Here is a 16,144-nt window from a genome sequence, read left to right as displayed (position 1 = left end):
CCTTAGCTGCTTCTATTAGCAAGGGTCTGATTCAGAGCACTTTTATTGAGTGCCACTATGTACCAGGCACTTTCAGAAAGGTCATCTCGTTTAATCCTCACAAAAGTCCATGAGAAATAGATTAACTGTTAGAAACCAAGACTCAGAAAAAGTAGGTAATTTGCCAAAGGTCCCTCTAGTATGAGTGACGGAGCTGTAACTTGAACTCCGGTCTTCTACGCTGACTGCTTTTTTTATTAAAGCACTTCGACTCTCAGAGTTTACCTCATTCCCCAGACATTAGTCACAGGGCTTCTCAGAGAATTTCCTCCTGCACTAAAGACATCATTTCTGGCTTTTTGCTAAGACAAGACAAGCAAAATGATAGATTATAGAATAATTTTAATAATGCATTCAAAATACCGAACTCACAGCACACTGTCTATCCTCAGTGAGAAAATTTTTTTTCTGTTTTGTCCAAGGGTCTAATAAAAATGATTATGCAAAATTAAAAACAATCTTTGATTTGCCTAAATGAAAATAAGAACCACAACTTCTAGCTCTCAGAACCAATAAAAGTTGTTTTCATTTTTAATTAAGTATGCTTAGCTTAAGTACATTTTCTCTTAAGGTGTAATGACTAAACCGTGATCATTTCCTTTTGTTTATTCATTTAAAGTGCAAATAAAAGCAGATAATCAATAGATCATAATCTAAAACTAGAGGATTTACAAGTTAATAAGCTTGAGTCAATAGATATTCCATGCCGAAACCCTCAGTGCTGAACCTGACATAATTTGCTTTGCACTAAGCTGGTTGACTTAATGCTTTAATTTAATTCCAGTATTACCTGAAAAATCCAAAGAAAAGGGGAAATTTTAAATCCTATTAAAATGTTTTCAAAACAACAACACAACTGCTTCAGCGTGCCACCAGCTTCTGCAGAAAACACCTGGGCTCTGATTGTTGATAACAGTTAACCCCTTTGGAGCCTGGCACAAATGAATTGTGGAAGACGGTCTACCTTTACAATATCTTTTCTTAGCCTCAAGTGTTATCAGTTTTTAGTCTTATAACATCTGCTTTTCCTGACTTGCAGGCAAACTATTGGCGTTGTGTTTATTTGGAAGCAAGTTTTCTATTCCCCTTGATTCCTCTTGAGATTATCATTCAGTCTGACATCCCATAAACCAGAACATTAAACAGGTCAGAGAGCAGAGGATGCCTTTCCTGGGTCCCTGGAAAGAAGAAATGAGACCCTCTCCATATGAAGAAGTAGCATAGGCTGGCTTCCACCTTCCAAAGTCTGGTGGGACTAATGGGGGTACATTCAAGGTTATAAGCCCAGACTCTATAGTCAGAAGGCCTCAACTCAAATCCTGGTTCTGTCCCTTATAATTATATGACCATGGACAATTTGCTTCAACTGTCTTTACATCTATTTCCTTATCTGAAAATGAGGATAAGAGCAGTGTCTATCTCATGAGGTTGTTTTAAGGATTAAACAATGTAATATACATTAGGCACTTGGAAAATGCCTGCTGTATAGCAAGCACTCAGTGTGATTAACCCTTGAGAAACTCTTTAGGAAAAGGATGAAAAAGTACACAGAACATATGCTAAGAATAACTTTGAAAGCAGCAGCAGCGCTGAATGTAGTGGTCAGATGTGTCTTTCGGCACTGTTTTGTGTGCACAGCCGAAGTCCTAATGTATTCCATTTGTTACCATCCTCACAACATCATCTGTGAGTTCTCAGTCTGGTTTTCATTTTGTGTTATCACTGGTCCCATTGTAGCCAGAGTGGCGGTATGTTTCGGCTGCCCTTTAACTAGACCAGCTTCAGCTTTCTCGTCCCATCGTTGTCGCCAAGAACAAGTCAGTTCACTTTGCTAAAATAAATGGGCTAGAAGTTGTGCACTGGCTTTTGACCATAGAGTACACTTTTCTATTCAGGAAGGATACTCAGAAAACAGAGAACAGAAAACTCCTTGATTTTTATGGTGAACATTTGTTCACATTTCTCCATCTCTCTCTGAAATCACATGCATCTAAGTCTTACCATCAACGTAGGTGACAGTTGTTACATACTTGTTTCCTGTGCCTGCACGGACTTGATCAATGCCATTCACACTCCTGTCACTTCAGTTGAGCTATGTATGCTGTCGGTACTACACACGTTGAGTTTAATTGCCACTTAAAATGTCTTCAAAAAGATTACACCATGATTTCGCATTAAAATGAAAAGTTATTGTATAAACAGAAAGGCACAGAAGCAGCAGCTTAATATATAATTTAAAAAAAAAAACCTATACCCATGCAAGTCTAAAGGTGTCTTTCCACAAATATAAAACAAAAACTCCAAGTGTTAAAAAAGCATTGTATGTTCATTCAATTGGAAGTATTTTTTCCTTTCTTAGGTATACATAAAATAACAGTGTGTCTTGGATTCCTTCAAATTCAAGCATTCAAAGAAATGAGGTATATTCCATGACGAATTTATTTTACTAAAGTACAGTTGATTCACAATGTTGTGTTAATTTCTGCTGTACAGCAAAGTGATTCAGTTATACATACATATATATATATATATATATATATATATACACACATTCTTTTTCATATTCTTTTCCATTGGTTTATCACAGGATATTAAATATAGTTCCCTGTGCTATACAGTAGGATGTTGTTGTTTATCCTTTCTATATATAATAGTTTGCACCTGCTAATCCCAAACTCCCAGTCCATCCATCCCCCACCCCCTCACCCTTGGCAACCACAAGTCTGTTCTCTATGTCTGTGAGTCTATTTCTATTTTGTAGATAAGTTCATTTGTGTTATATTTTAGATTCCACATATAAGTGATATTATATGACATTTGTGTTTCTCTTTCTGACTTACTTCACTTAGTATGATAATCTCTAGGTCTATCCATGTTGCTGCAATGGCATTATTTCATTCTTTTTTATGGCTCAGTAATATTCCATTGTGTATATATACCACATCTTCTTTATCAATTTATCTGTCAGTGGATACTTAGGTTGCCTCCATGTCTTGGCTGTTGTAAACAGTGCTGCTATGAACACTGGGGTACATTATCTTTTTGAATTATAGTATTCTCCAGATAAATGCCCAGAAGTGGGATTGCTAGAGCATACGGCAACTCATTTTTTAAGGAACCTCCATACTGTTTTCCATAGTGGTTACACCAATTTATATTCCCATCAACGGTGTAGGAGGATTCCCTTTTCTCCACACCCTCTCCAGCATTTGTTATTTGTAGATCTTTTAGTGATGGTTATTCTGACCGGTGTGAGGTGTTACCTCGTTGTCATTTTGATTTGCACTTCTCTAATAATTAGCACTTCTCTGATGACCATTCTTTCATGTGCCTGTTGGCCATCTGTATGCCTTCTTTGGAGAAATGTTTGTTTAGTTATTCTGCCCATTTTTCTATTGGGTTGTTTTTTGTTGTTGTTGTTATTGAGTTGTATGAGCTGTTTATATATTTTGGAAATTAAGCCCTTACTGGTCATATCGTTTGCAAACATTTTCTCCCATTCTGTGGGTTGTCTTTTCATTTTGGTTATGGTTTCCTTTGCTGTGCAAAAGATTATAAGTTTGATTAGGTCCTGTTTGTTTATTTTTGCTTTTATTTCTATTGCCTTGGGAAACTGGCCTGAGAAAAGCTTGGTATGATTTATGTCAGAGAATCGGGTTTTTTTTTTGGTGTGGCATTGCCTAGATTATCAGTACAATAATGAATAGAGGGAATTCTGGCTTACCTGATTGTTATATTAATGGGAAGGTTTCTAAGGCTTTTATGTTAAATATGGGTTGGCCAAAAAGCTCGTTTGGGTTTTTTCATAAACCGTTATGGGAAAACTCAAACGAACTTTTTGGCCAGCCCAATATAATTTACTGTATGGTTTTAGTAAATGTTTTTGATCAGACTAAGGATAATTTCTTCCATTTTCACCTGGCAAAGAGGTTTTATCATGAACGGGTGTTGAATTTTGTTAATTCTATTAAGATGGTCATATGGGAATCAACTTTTCTAAGGGCTAAATCTTATACAGTCATGATATCTCTTTTAAATATATTGTTGGACTCTATTTGCTAATATTATGACTTTTTCATCTCATCTCAAGTGATTTTGGTCAACAGAAACACATTTTTCTTGTTATGTTCTTGTCCAATTTTGATATTTTCTTGATGACATGTCATGAGTTTGGTATGTGGCCCAGTTTACCTCTTTTCTGGAACCCTTTGTCTATACATAATATTATCTGTTACTTGCAGATTTAGTTAAAAGCAATAACAAAAAACTTCACTGGTAAAACTCTCTGGACCTGGGCCTTTTTGAAGTAAGGGGCTGATTTAGGGCTTTATTTATTTTTATTTTAAGACTGATTAATATATTTGAGTACATTTGTTTAAGTTCTCCTATTTTTCTCGAATTGCCCACTTTATGTACACTTTCACATTTACTATCATAAACTGGTTCACATTTTCCTATTTCCAAGGATAACCTGGCCCGTGAGGACTAAATGAGTATCTGCCATCCTAATACCCAAGACCCTCTGAAAAGTATCATTTTGAGTTTATTAGCACCAACCTCCCTTTGTAAATGTCCCATACTACCTAATAGTATGATTTATTCTTCATTGGAGAAAGACATTGTCTTTTTCAGCTCAGCCCCCAAAGTCAGGGTAAGAACACAAAAACGGTATCATATTCCATGCCCTATAGGTAAAAGCGAAAAATCATGCTCATTATTATATGATCCAGTTTTTATATATATATATATATATACACACACATATATGTATATACATATATATGTAAATACATTTCTAAAGACCAAATAGCTGACGTCAATAACAAGGAAGAATTTACTCAATTAGCCAATGCATATTTATCCAGTACCTACTAGGTCTTCACAGCAAACATTTACAAAGGTAGTGTTTATGGATTTAACCTAAAAGATCTACTTACATTCATAAGATGCTACGCCATTTTTCAAAATCATTCTCCATATATTCTCCATATAAGCCAGGGTACTATGCACTAAAAATACCTTGTGAGTTATTCAGTACTTTAGACTCAACCTTTTATTTATGCATAGCTTCCAGAATATCTATTGAATATCTTATGCATAGAAGCATCTCTTAGATGCTTAGGATAATAATAAAACCTAGCACTTATTAAATTCCTACTGCATAACAGAAACTATTCTACAAGTTAACTCACTAAAACTTACAAACTGAAAAAGATAGGTACTATTACTATTCCTTTTTTACATATGAAGAAACCAGAGTAAAGCAAGGTTAAGAAACAGTCCTGACGCGAAGCGTTTCGTTCACTTTGCAGTGGGAAGACAAACAAGTGAACAGACAGATATAATACAGTAGAAGATCCATTAATAAAGGAAGTAGATCTGTGAATAAATTCAAACCCATTCTCTGTCACACGGAGCAATGCTTTTGACGAAGAAATTTGGGACAACTTGTTTCAAACAAATAATTTGAATTGAAAAGAGTGTGTACATATGAGTTGGGAATCTCAAGTTCAGTTGCAAATCTAGTGTTGATGGATTGTAGGACCTTGTACAGGTAATTTAGGCCGTTTGGATTTTAGTTTCAACTACAAAATTAGCCTGTTGGAGTAGAATCCAGTTATAATTTTTTGACTCTTTACCCTTAATTAAAAGTTTTACTAATAGGACTTATGTATACATGGATATTTCATATTGAATCACAAGTACTATGAGTGTGTCTATCAAAAGTTGGAAATATAAGACTCCTCCCTTCACTGCATAAAAGTTCAAACAAATCTTTGATTAATCTTTAATTGGAACTGTCAGTTAAAGCCAAGTATAATGCAGTTAAGTGGTACAGTATAGTTCGTGAACCCCTTAGAGTCCCAGAAACGTTTTCAGGGATCTGCCAGGTCAAAAATATTTTCATAATAATATGAAGACATTATGTGTCTTTTTCACTCTCATCCCCTCACAGGTGTACAGTGGAGTTTTCCAGAGCCTACATTATGTGTGATGATGCTTCTTCTCTGCTGGCTAACAGAATATGTGCTTCTGTGTTCTTTTCCTTTAATACTTTCTCAATTTTAACTTTTTATATAGCAAATATTGGTAGATATAAATCACAGAAACAAAAGCTTTTGGGAATCCTCTATTATTTTTAAGAAGTAGGGGTCCTGAGATCAAAACATTAGGACCACTGATGCAGTTGACAAGAACATTTGAAGTCAATATAGTACAGGAGTAAAAGCATAACCCTGCCACTTACTAGAACTGTGACTCTGGGCAAGTTACTTATCTAAGCCTCAGTTTCCTTATCTGTAATGTTACCACCCTCAGAACTTTGTTGTGAAGATGAAATGAGATTATGCATGTAAAGTCCTTTTTACACCAGGTCTGACGCAGTAAAAGCAAAAACTTTTATCAAAAATAATGATCCTGTCTTAGAAAGGATACACAAGAAAATGGTAAACTGATAACTTTTGTTACCATTGGGCAGGGAACTTGTCATTGTATCCTATTCACATGGAAGTCGCAATTTATCAAAAGTAACGATTTAATGAAAACTCTAAAAATTTTTTTTAATTACCTTGTTCCTAATAGATAAAGGCCTTGTTCATTTCTGATGAAATTTTATCTCTGAAAAGAGCATTGACCATCAATGATGGTAGCTCTTAGTATATGCATTGTTTTGCTGTGGAGACTACAGCCAACTGCAAGTTAATTGGCTGATACCCAAGCATACCTGTATCACTTTGCCGCACACAGAATTTTAGCTAACCTAGTTTCCACATGCAAAGTGAAAAGGAAGTCCTGATTTCTAAAAAATAGTATACCTCTCCTACATCATCAGTCTCTCTCTTGTTATTAGAGAATTCCCAACAGTATACACACATGCTCTAGCATCTCCCTTGTTTTTTAAATGTGATCCCACAGGCCCCTCCAGCTACCATCCTATTTCCCTGATCTCCTTCACAGCCACACTTCTCAGAAGACTTATGTTACTATTCTGTTCCTACTTCTATACATCTGGTTGTCCCTTCCTCCCACTCCAACGGATTTCTGCTGGCTCTACTTCCAAAGTATAAGTCCACTCAGTTAGTTTCATCTCTGACATTATCACACTACTCCAAGCCACTATCAGCCCTCCCTGGACTTCTGCAAAAGCCACTCCCTCTTGACCCCCATTATCTACTGAATTGTGTTCCCCCCAAATTCATATGTTGGTCCCCTAACCCCCAATGTGACTTTATTTAGAAATAGGACTATAGGGAAGTAATTAAGGTTAAATGAGGTTGTAAGAGTGGGGCCCTAATCTGATAGGACTGGTGTCCTTATAAGAAGAGGAAGAGACACAAGAGATCTCTCCCTCTCTCCATGTGCACAGAGAGCAAAGCCACGTGAGGACACAGCGAGAAGGCAGCAGTCTACAACCAGGAAGAGAGCCCTCACCAGAAACCCTGATGGCACTGTGATCTGGGTGTTCTAGCCTCCAGACTGCAAGAATATAAATTTCTGTTTTTAAGCCAGTCTGGTATTTTTGTTATGGCAGCCTGAGTAGACTAATACAACCCCCTACATATATTTTTCACACAGCAGCCATAGTGATCTTCTTTAATTTATTTATTTTTATTGAAGTACACTTGATTTACAATGTTGTGTTAGTTTCAGGTGTACAGCAGAGTGATTCAGATATATAGATATATAGATATATAGATGATGTGCTTTTTCAGATTCTTTTCCACTGTAGGTTATTACAAGATATTGAATATAGTTCCCATGCTATACAGTATATCCTTGCTGATTATCAATTTTATATATAGTAGTGTGTATATTTTAATCCCAAACTCCTAATTTATCCCTCCTCACTACCTTTACCCTTTGGTAACCATAAGTTTGTTTTCTATGTCTGTGAGTCTGTTTCTGTTTTGTAAATAAGTTTAGTTGTACCATTTTTTAGATTCCACATATGTGATATCATATAATATTTGTCTTTGTCTGACTTACTTCACTTAATATAATAATCTCTAGGTCCATCCATGTTGCTGCAAATGGCATTATTTCATTCTTTTTATGGCTGAGTAATATTCCATTTTATATATATATATATATATATATATATATATATATATATATATATTCCACATCTTCTTTATCCATTCATCTATCCATGGACATTTAGGTTGTTTCTGTGTCTTGGCTATTGTAAATAGTGCTGCTATGAACACTGGGGTGCCTGTAGCTTTTTGAATTAGAGTTTTCTCCAGATATATGTGCAGGAGTGGGATTGCTGGATCATATGGTAACTCTGTTTTTAGTTTTTGAAGGAAGAATGATCTCTTTAAAACCTAAATCAAATTGTGTCACTCCCTTGCTTAAAGGCCTTCAATAATTTTCCATTGAAATTAGCATCAGACTCTAACTCTTATCTTGGCCTGAAAGCTATCCACCATCTGGCACCTGCCCATCACTTTGACCATACCTCAGGTCATCCTCCCTCACAGGCCTCACTCACACTAACTTCTCTCTGCCAGCAAAAATCTCAAGCTCATCCTTCTGCCTAAAAGTTCCCCCTGGGGCTTCCCTGGTGGCGCAGTGGTTGAGAGTCCTCCTGCCGATGCAGGGGGTGCGGGTTCGTGCCCTGGTCCGGGAAGATCCCACATGCCGCGGAGCGGCTGGGCCTGTGAGCCATGGCCGTTGAGCCTGCGAGTCCGGAGCCTGTGCTCCGCAATGGGAGAGGCCACAGCGGTGAGAGGCCCGCATACCGCAAAAAAAAAAAAAAAAAAAGTTCCCCCCTGGTTTTTCACATGGTTTCTTCTGTAGTCTTGCCTACATGGAACTTCCTCAAGGATCTTCACCCACCTTTCTTAAACCAAGACTCAGTCTTCCCTACCACCTAAAAAACACTAGTTCATCACTCTAATTATTTCCTTCATAATTTATCACAGCTTCTAATTCGCTGTCTCTGTCTCTCTCTCTCTCTCTGACCCACACACTCCCTCTCTCTCCATTTTCTTGTATAAATGTAGGACTCCTTACTTTTTCCCTCCTTACAATGTAAGACTCAGGAGGGTATGTCCTTGTCTCCCGTGCTTTCTGCTGTGTCCTCAGAGCTTAGGAGGGTGCCTAGTACACAGGAAACCTTCAATAAATATGTGTTTAATCAAGGGCTGAATAAACATAAGACTGGCTGGAATTAATGAAATTCTGTTCAATGCAGTTTAGTACAGTTTTACTGGTATTGCCATAAAATAGATTGCCAGAGTGGAATTGCTGGGTCACAGAGTATACACATTTTTAATTTTGATAGATCAGAAGGACTGCTTTTTAATATTTAGTGTGACTGATTTGCCACTTTAAAATTTAATTATCACAAATTTAATTTTTTTTCCTCTTCTCCTTTGAAAAATGAGCCATTTCAAAACCTTTCTTTTTTCTCCCCCAGTTTTTATGGTAACTGAGGCTTCATCGTCCATTTGCAAGAACCCTAGCTTTTGTTTTATATGGATAGATTAAATTGATAGAGCCCATTTATCTATAAATGCGTTATCTATAAATGAGTTGAATCTTCTTGTTGCACTGACCCCCCCATTACAAAATGAATGATGTACTTCAATGAGAGAAGAAAATACCCCCTTTTTCACATGTCATTCTTCTTCTCTGAATGTAGATATTTGTGGAAGACACGAAAGTACACACAGCACTAACACATGAAAACTCTAAGCTGAACATTTTAAATTTGAAATTTACAGTTGTTACAACAGATGACCCCCGACTAATCAGTTATGTAACAATACATATCACAATTACTTGACGGGAGGATATGCATTTATACTTTCTTGAAATCTTTCCAATTGAGCCCTCTGACATCAGTTAGAACCCAGAGCTAGGAATGCTTTCACACTTGTTTGAACTTTTGAATTAGCTTCATTCTATTTTGTTGTCATCAACAGTATCCCTAAACTTTTCCAGCTGCCTTCTAGTTGTTTGATGTGTATAAAGTATAAGGGTATGGATGGTTCCACACAAACATGTCCCCACTACCAGCAAAAACCATAAACCAGGTACATGTGATTCAGGACAGAGGACAGTATAATTGTCTTCAATTCAGTCCAGCTGTTATAATCCCCACCTTGAGTTCAATCAAAAGACAAACACTGCAAAGAATAATTTCAAATTTTGAAATGGATCAAATATTCAATAAAATTTTTTTAAATCTTATTCCTTTTTTTAAATGTTATCATGTTTTAATTTATAGGAGAAGAAATTTTGTCTCTGAAGATTATGAGCTGAACAGGCACACATTTGGCCTAATTATATACAGTTGAGGAATAATGGCTTCCACCTCTTTGTACAACTGCCGTAGTCACTCATGTATAATATCTCTGACCATGGGCATTTTTTTTTTTTTTTTTTTTTTTTTTTTGCGGTACACGGGCCTCTCACTGTTGTGGCCTCTCCCGTTGCGGAGCACAGGCTCCGGACGCGCAGGCTCAGCAGCCATGGCTCACGGGCCCAGCGGCTCCGCGGCATGTGGGATCTTCCCGGACCGGGGCACGAACCCGTGTCCCCTGCATCGGCAGGCGGACTCTCAACTACTGCGCCACCAGGGAAGCCCCATGGGCATTTTTATGTTAACATTATTTACAATGTTCCAATTGTAAGTTTACAATGTATAGCATATCTATTTTTTCTCTTTTTTTTAATTGAAGTATAGTTGATATATAATGTTGTGTTAGTTTAAGATATGCAGCAAAGTGATTCAGATATATATACATGTATTCTTATACATATATATGTATTCTTTTCAGATTCTTTTCCCTTATAGGTTATTTAAAAATATTGAGTAGATTTCCCTGTGCTATACAGTAGGTCCTTGCTGGTTATCTATTTTATATACAGTAGTGTGTATATTTTAATCCCAAACTCCTAATTTACCCTTGTTGTTCATCTATTTTATATTTAGTAATTTATATCTGCTAATCCCAAACTCCTAATTTATCCTTCCCTGCCTCCCTTTCCCCTTTGGTAACTATAAGTTTGTTTCCTCTGTCTGCGAGTTTATTTATGATTTAAGTTCATTTATATCTTTTTTTTTTTAAGATTCCACATATAAGTGATACCGTATGATATTTGTCTTTCTCTGTCTGGTGTACTTCACTTAGTATAATAATCTCTAGGTCCCTCCATGTTGCTGCAAAATCGTATTCCTAAGAAAATACTCTCCTATTACTTTTAAATATGACAGTCTGTACTTTATTGGCTGAATAATAATTAAATGAATGAATGAATTCATCTTAACAGATTTATTATTTTATCAGTCACTAACCATGACCAAAATTTAAACGTTCTTCCATTATTCCTTCAAATTGCATGGCAGAGTTCTGTTGTTCATTGTTTCCTAACAAATGTAGTCCAGAACCTTTAGGGTGACATTCACAGCCCTGTCCAATCTTACCACCAGTCTCTTCCCTTCCTTAATCCCCACTATTGCCCTGTATCCACAACCCTTCAGCTACGTTCAACTCTTAGCTCTTTTCCAAATGTATCCTGCATTTTTTCCTTCTGTTCTTTCTTCCAATCCCTCACACATTTTCATCTACTCAAACTCTACATCTTTCCTGTCCTACATCAGATGCCAGCGAAGTTTTCCCCCGCCCCTCACCTTCTTTCCCAATTAGAAGTATGTATCTCTTCAGTATTTCCCTGATTTCCCTGGCGCTCAGTATAGCATCTACTACACTCTGAATTGTGTGCATCTGTATATATTGTTGATCTGCTCTATTAGATTAAAAGTTCCTAAGCATCAAAAGCCTGTGCTCGGGTTTCCCTGGTGGCGCAGTGGTTGGGAGTCCGCCTGCCGATGCAGGGGACGCGGGTTCGTGCCCCGGTCCGGGAGGATCCCACATGCCGCGGAGCGGCTGGGCCCGTGAGCCATGGCCGCTGAGCCTGCGCGTCCGGAGCCTGTGCTCCGCAACGGGAGAGGCCACAACAGTGAGAGGCCCGCGTACCGCGAGAAAAAAAAAAAAGCCTGTGCTCTCCATCTCGTATCCCCACACCAACTTTACTGAATCTTGTACATATCAGATGCTCAAAAGGGTTTAAAGAATTGAATGGAGCTGCTGGCCGACAATACTAAATGTTTCCCCTGACCATTTTGGCAACTCTGTCTTGCCACTTAGCAACGCCACCTAACATAGACACACTGTTCACACACATGGCAATAGATCATGAACCCAAAGGGTGTTTTCTTCTTCCTTTCTTGTACTGTCAGTCGATCTTTCATTCTGGAGCAACTCTACGTGTATGTGTGTGTCATGAAAAAATGTCTTCTTTGTCCCACCAGCCAGGAGCTCTGTAGACAGAGATGGCATTTTATACTGACCCATAAAGTCAGTATACACGTGAAATCAGTGGAAATTTTCTGACTGTGTTAACATTTTGCAGGCTTGGAAGTCCATGCTTAGATAACCATGGATAAGCACTTAAGGTTGATATTTGGGGATGGGTAACAAAGAGCATTTCTGTATTAAGACTGATTGGATTTTTACAAAATAAGTACTAGATAGAAATATGTTGATGAACTTTTGGAGAACTCAAAAATTAACTTTATGAATGGGAAGGAATATAGATTGACAATGCCTCAAATTATTTGGCTTTCAGAAATCTAGAAAAATATTTTGTGTTGATTTTTTAGGCACTAAAATATGTAAAAGTCATCCAATTGACTGGATGTACGCGGCTCAAAGCCATGAATTTCAGGTGATGCTAAATGGGAACTTTTCTCATTTCTCGTGTTTCAGTGGTAACTAAACCAGAAGCTTGTCAATAACCAGTCCTTTATTTTATCATTATGACAAGATAAACTGTAACTTACGATAAAACGGAGACGCAGCATCCAAGTGGTTCAACTGAAGAAAACAAAAGTAAATATATTTAAATCTAGATTTCCCTGAAGTTCTCTGTGCAAAATAAGCAAACTTTCAATATGAGGTATTCTCTGGGTCTTGGCATTCGTGAGAATTAAGGAGGCAAAGGAATCCTACAACTGGGTTAGGATTTATAAGCCAAGAGTCACCCATTTTTAAATACGGAGCCCAAGATAAGGGGTGAAGCCAGAAGAAACCCCATTGGCTGGAAATGAAGTTGATGGTGACCAGGAAGATTAACCCCTTCCAAATGCAATAAGCACACATAAGACTCTGTTGATGAACACAGCAGTGCCGAGACATCACTGTTTTAGTTCATTACCAGGAGCAGGGTAAAAAGAGTCCTTAGGGCCAAGGTAAATGGGTTCAGTGAAAATGCACCTTAAAGACCAGAGGGAAGGCTCTGGAAACTGCTGGATCATCAGATCAATGGACTCAAAGATGACTAAGTTAGGTTGCTTTATGCAGTTTAAACATTTGTGCAGGGAGTCTCCCCATGCAGCCTTTTATTGACAGCTACAGATCAATGGTAATTTTTGATCATTTTCAACCTACATAAACCTATTGACCCCATGGCCACCTTTGGGGCACTTCAAGTAATCAAAAATAATCAGAGGAGATGGTGTAAAATTGTCTGACTGCCAAAGACTCCAAGTAGTTTCACGTGCCCCCAGGAGCAGAGTTGAGAGGTTAAAGTGTAGTTCACATTGCCAGCAGAACCTCAACTGGCGGAGTGTTCCAGAGAGTCTTGTCTTTATGTCTCATTAAAGGACTCACTGATCTGTATGTATTAGATTGCAGAGAACGAATTATTCCTGTTTTCCTTTGTTGAGTCATTCTTTTCTTCGGCTGCCTAACAGAAGTGGTTAATATACTTTTAGAATTAAAAAAAAATTAGCAATATTATGTGGTTGTAGACATGGACAGGACAAAGACAAAAGGGAAGAAGGTATAAGTTAGGTAGCCCAAAGGTCAGGGATAACAAATATATATATATATATATATCTCAAAAGAATCAGTAGGACAGAAAAGGGAAATAACAAACAAAACAATGACAATGAAAAGAAATCTTATTGAATTAAGATAATCTCCAGAGGGAAGGAAGAAAAGGGGCAGCAGCGGAGCGAAAAGAAGGAAGTTTTTAATGAGGACTTTCCCAGTCAGTGGGACAGAATGCTCCGTCCCCAAAGGAAGGAATGGAATCCAAATCACGTAAGGTCAACAGGGCTCAAGCAAATATTCTGAATTTAAGGAAAATCACAAGTAACTGAGTAAACAAACAAGACTCAACCTAATCCATAGAGTGAACTGTGCCCAGATTTTACAGTTGGTTTCTAAAATAGTGACCTCTGGGGTTAGATATCCATTCAGGGAAGAATAATATAAAGGATTTCCTAAAATGTCAAAGAATAAATCGGTTAGGGATTGTCTTGCCATTTTGAAGTTTTCTTTATTTTTTATGTGGACTTAACTAAATATTGACAAAAAGTATGGCTATCACTGAGGTTTATTTAAAGCATGTGTGTGTGTGTTGTAGTTTTGCAGAAATAACAAGTTGACATAATATGGGAACTTGTCTCAGTATAAATTTATGATAGAAAAATTCTCCTTCACGTTTCCTGTACATTTATGATATGTGATTATTTCTATATTTTAAGAAGATATATAGACCAAATTAAGCAAAACAACTGTTGTAATCACCTTTTGTAGGAGTCTACATGTAAACATTTCTGTGTCAGGCAGGCGTGAACTTCAACTTGAGACCTGCGGGTCATATTTCCACATTCGTTGGTGGAGGTTTTGAAGCCAGAACATTTTCAGTACTTCTGCTTTCAAGGATCTGGCTATAAATGTTTATTAAAAGAATCTATAATGAAATCAGTTTTGTTATTTTTTAAATGGCGGCCTGGAGTGTGTTGGATAACTGAATGTCAGTTAATCATTGAGCACTCATGCCACCGAAAGTGCTTGGTAGTATTGCCATCTAGGGGCTGAATGGAATTCTCAGCTCTGAAATAAACTGTAATGGAGCAGGTGCTGCTATGGACAATATACGTATGTTTTTGCTTTACGGCCCACATGCTTTTCGTGTTTCTTATGACAAAAGCTATCTCTAAATGTCGCCCAGCAGCCTACCTTTTTTCATATATAATCTGTTAGAGGTGATCACTGTTTGCTTTGGAGCTGATGCTTTTTTGGCATCTACTACTGAATATTCTGAACAAAGAATGGTTCTTTTTTGCATTATTAATCTTGCCCGTGTTTGCCCTATTTCCACAGAAAAGGAATCATTTATCAGAAAAGAATGTTTGTCATCGGGACTTGTAGCATATTCAACTTTAATATTCACTATGGTCATTCTATTTCTGTGCTGTATTTATCTAAAAGACCAATCCAATGTTGTTGGAGAAATAAGTTTTAAATATTTATGATCTAACTTTTAATATTTTAAAAAAGAGAAATTAGTATTTCTGTATACTTTTTTTCAGAGCCTGGTCGCTTAGCAAATGTTTAAATATTAAAAGATTTCAAGAGTTCAGCCTGTAATATCATAATAGGACCTTACTGAAACAGGAAAATTGACTTTACAAGTTTTTGATAAGTAAAGGAAATTATATTTCCCCTGCTTGTGTTTAACACATAATAAGAAACATTAACTAATAGAAACTTATAAAACTTACAACCAAGAATGTGGGGGAATGGTGTCAAAAATTATTTCTATGGTGTGTTTTGGTTTCGTCTAAGCAGTTTTTTTGGAAAGTGGTTCAGTTGGATTTTGCCACCTGGGTTTAGATTTTATTCAAAATGAGATTTGGATTCCCTCAAATTAAAAAGAATTTCCATACACATAACTTTGTCTGGTGCTTTCGGGTACTGCTCTCAGAAATAACTTTCTCTTCTTCATCTCATCTTCCTCTTCCTGTGCCCACCAAGAAAAGGACAATTGAAGATGATCTGTCACATTTAAGTGTCAAATAAACCAAAGCTGACCTCACATACCATTAAGTGTATATATCCTATTAAACCAGTAAAAACTTCTTCATGATTATTCACGTCCAATGGATATGGTACACAACAGAAAGTGTCTGTGTGTGTGTGTGTTTACCTATACACACATTACTGGTCCACTTGCAGACATAATTCCTATGTGTAAACAGACACTTCCATCCAGCCCAGATGTACAAAGAGCACCCTGG

At 37.1% G+C, this 16,144-nt stretch overlaps 1 protein-coding gene across 1 annotated transcript in view; it reads left to right on the top strand.

Annotated features, from left to right (window-relative positions):
* USH2A (usherin) overlaps positions 1–16,144 on the top strand; it is a 785,755-nt gene that overhangs the window by 682,029 nt on the left and 87,582 nt on the right. The gene's annotated exons all lie outside the window — the stretch shown is intronic.

Source organism: Stenella coeruleoalba (assembly GCF_951394435.1).
Source record: "Stenella coeruleoalba genome assembly, chromosome: 1".
In the NCBI taxonomy this organism is placed as follows: domain Eukaryota; kingdom Metazoa; phylum Chordata; class Mammalia; order Artiodactyla; family Delphinidae; genus Stenella; species Stenella coeruleoalba.
The sequence above is the reverse complement of the archived record's forward strand: the minus strand, read 5'-3'. Positions and strand labels throughout refer to the sequence as shown.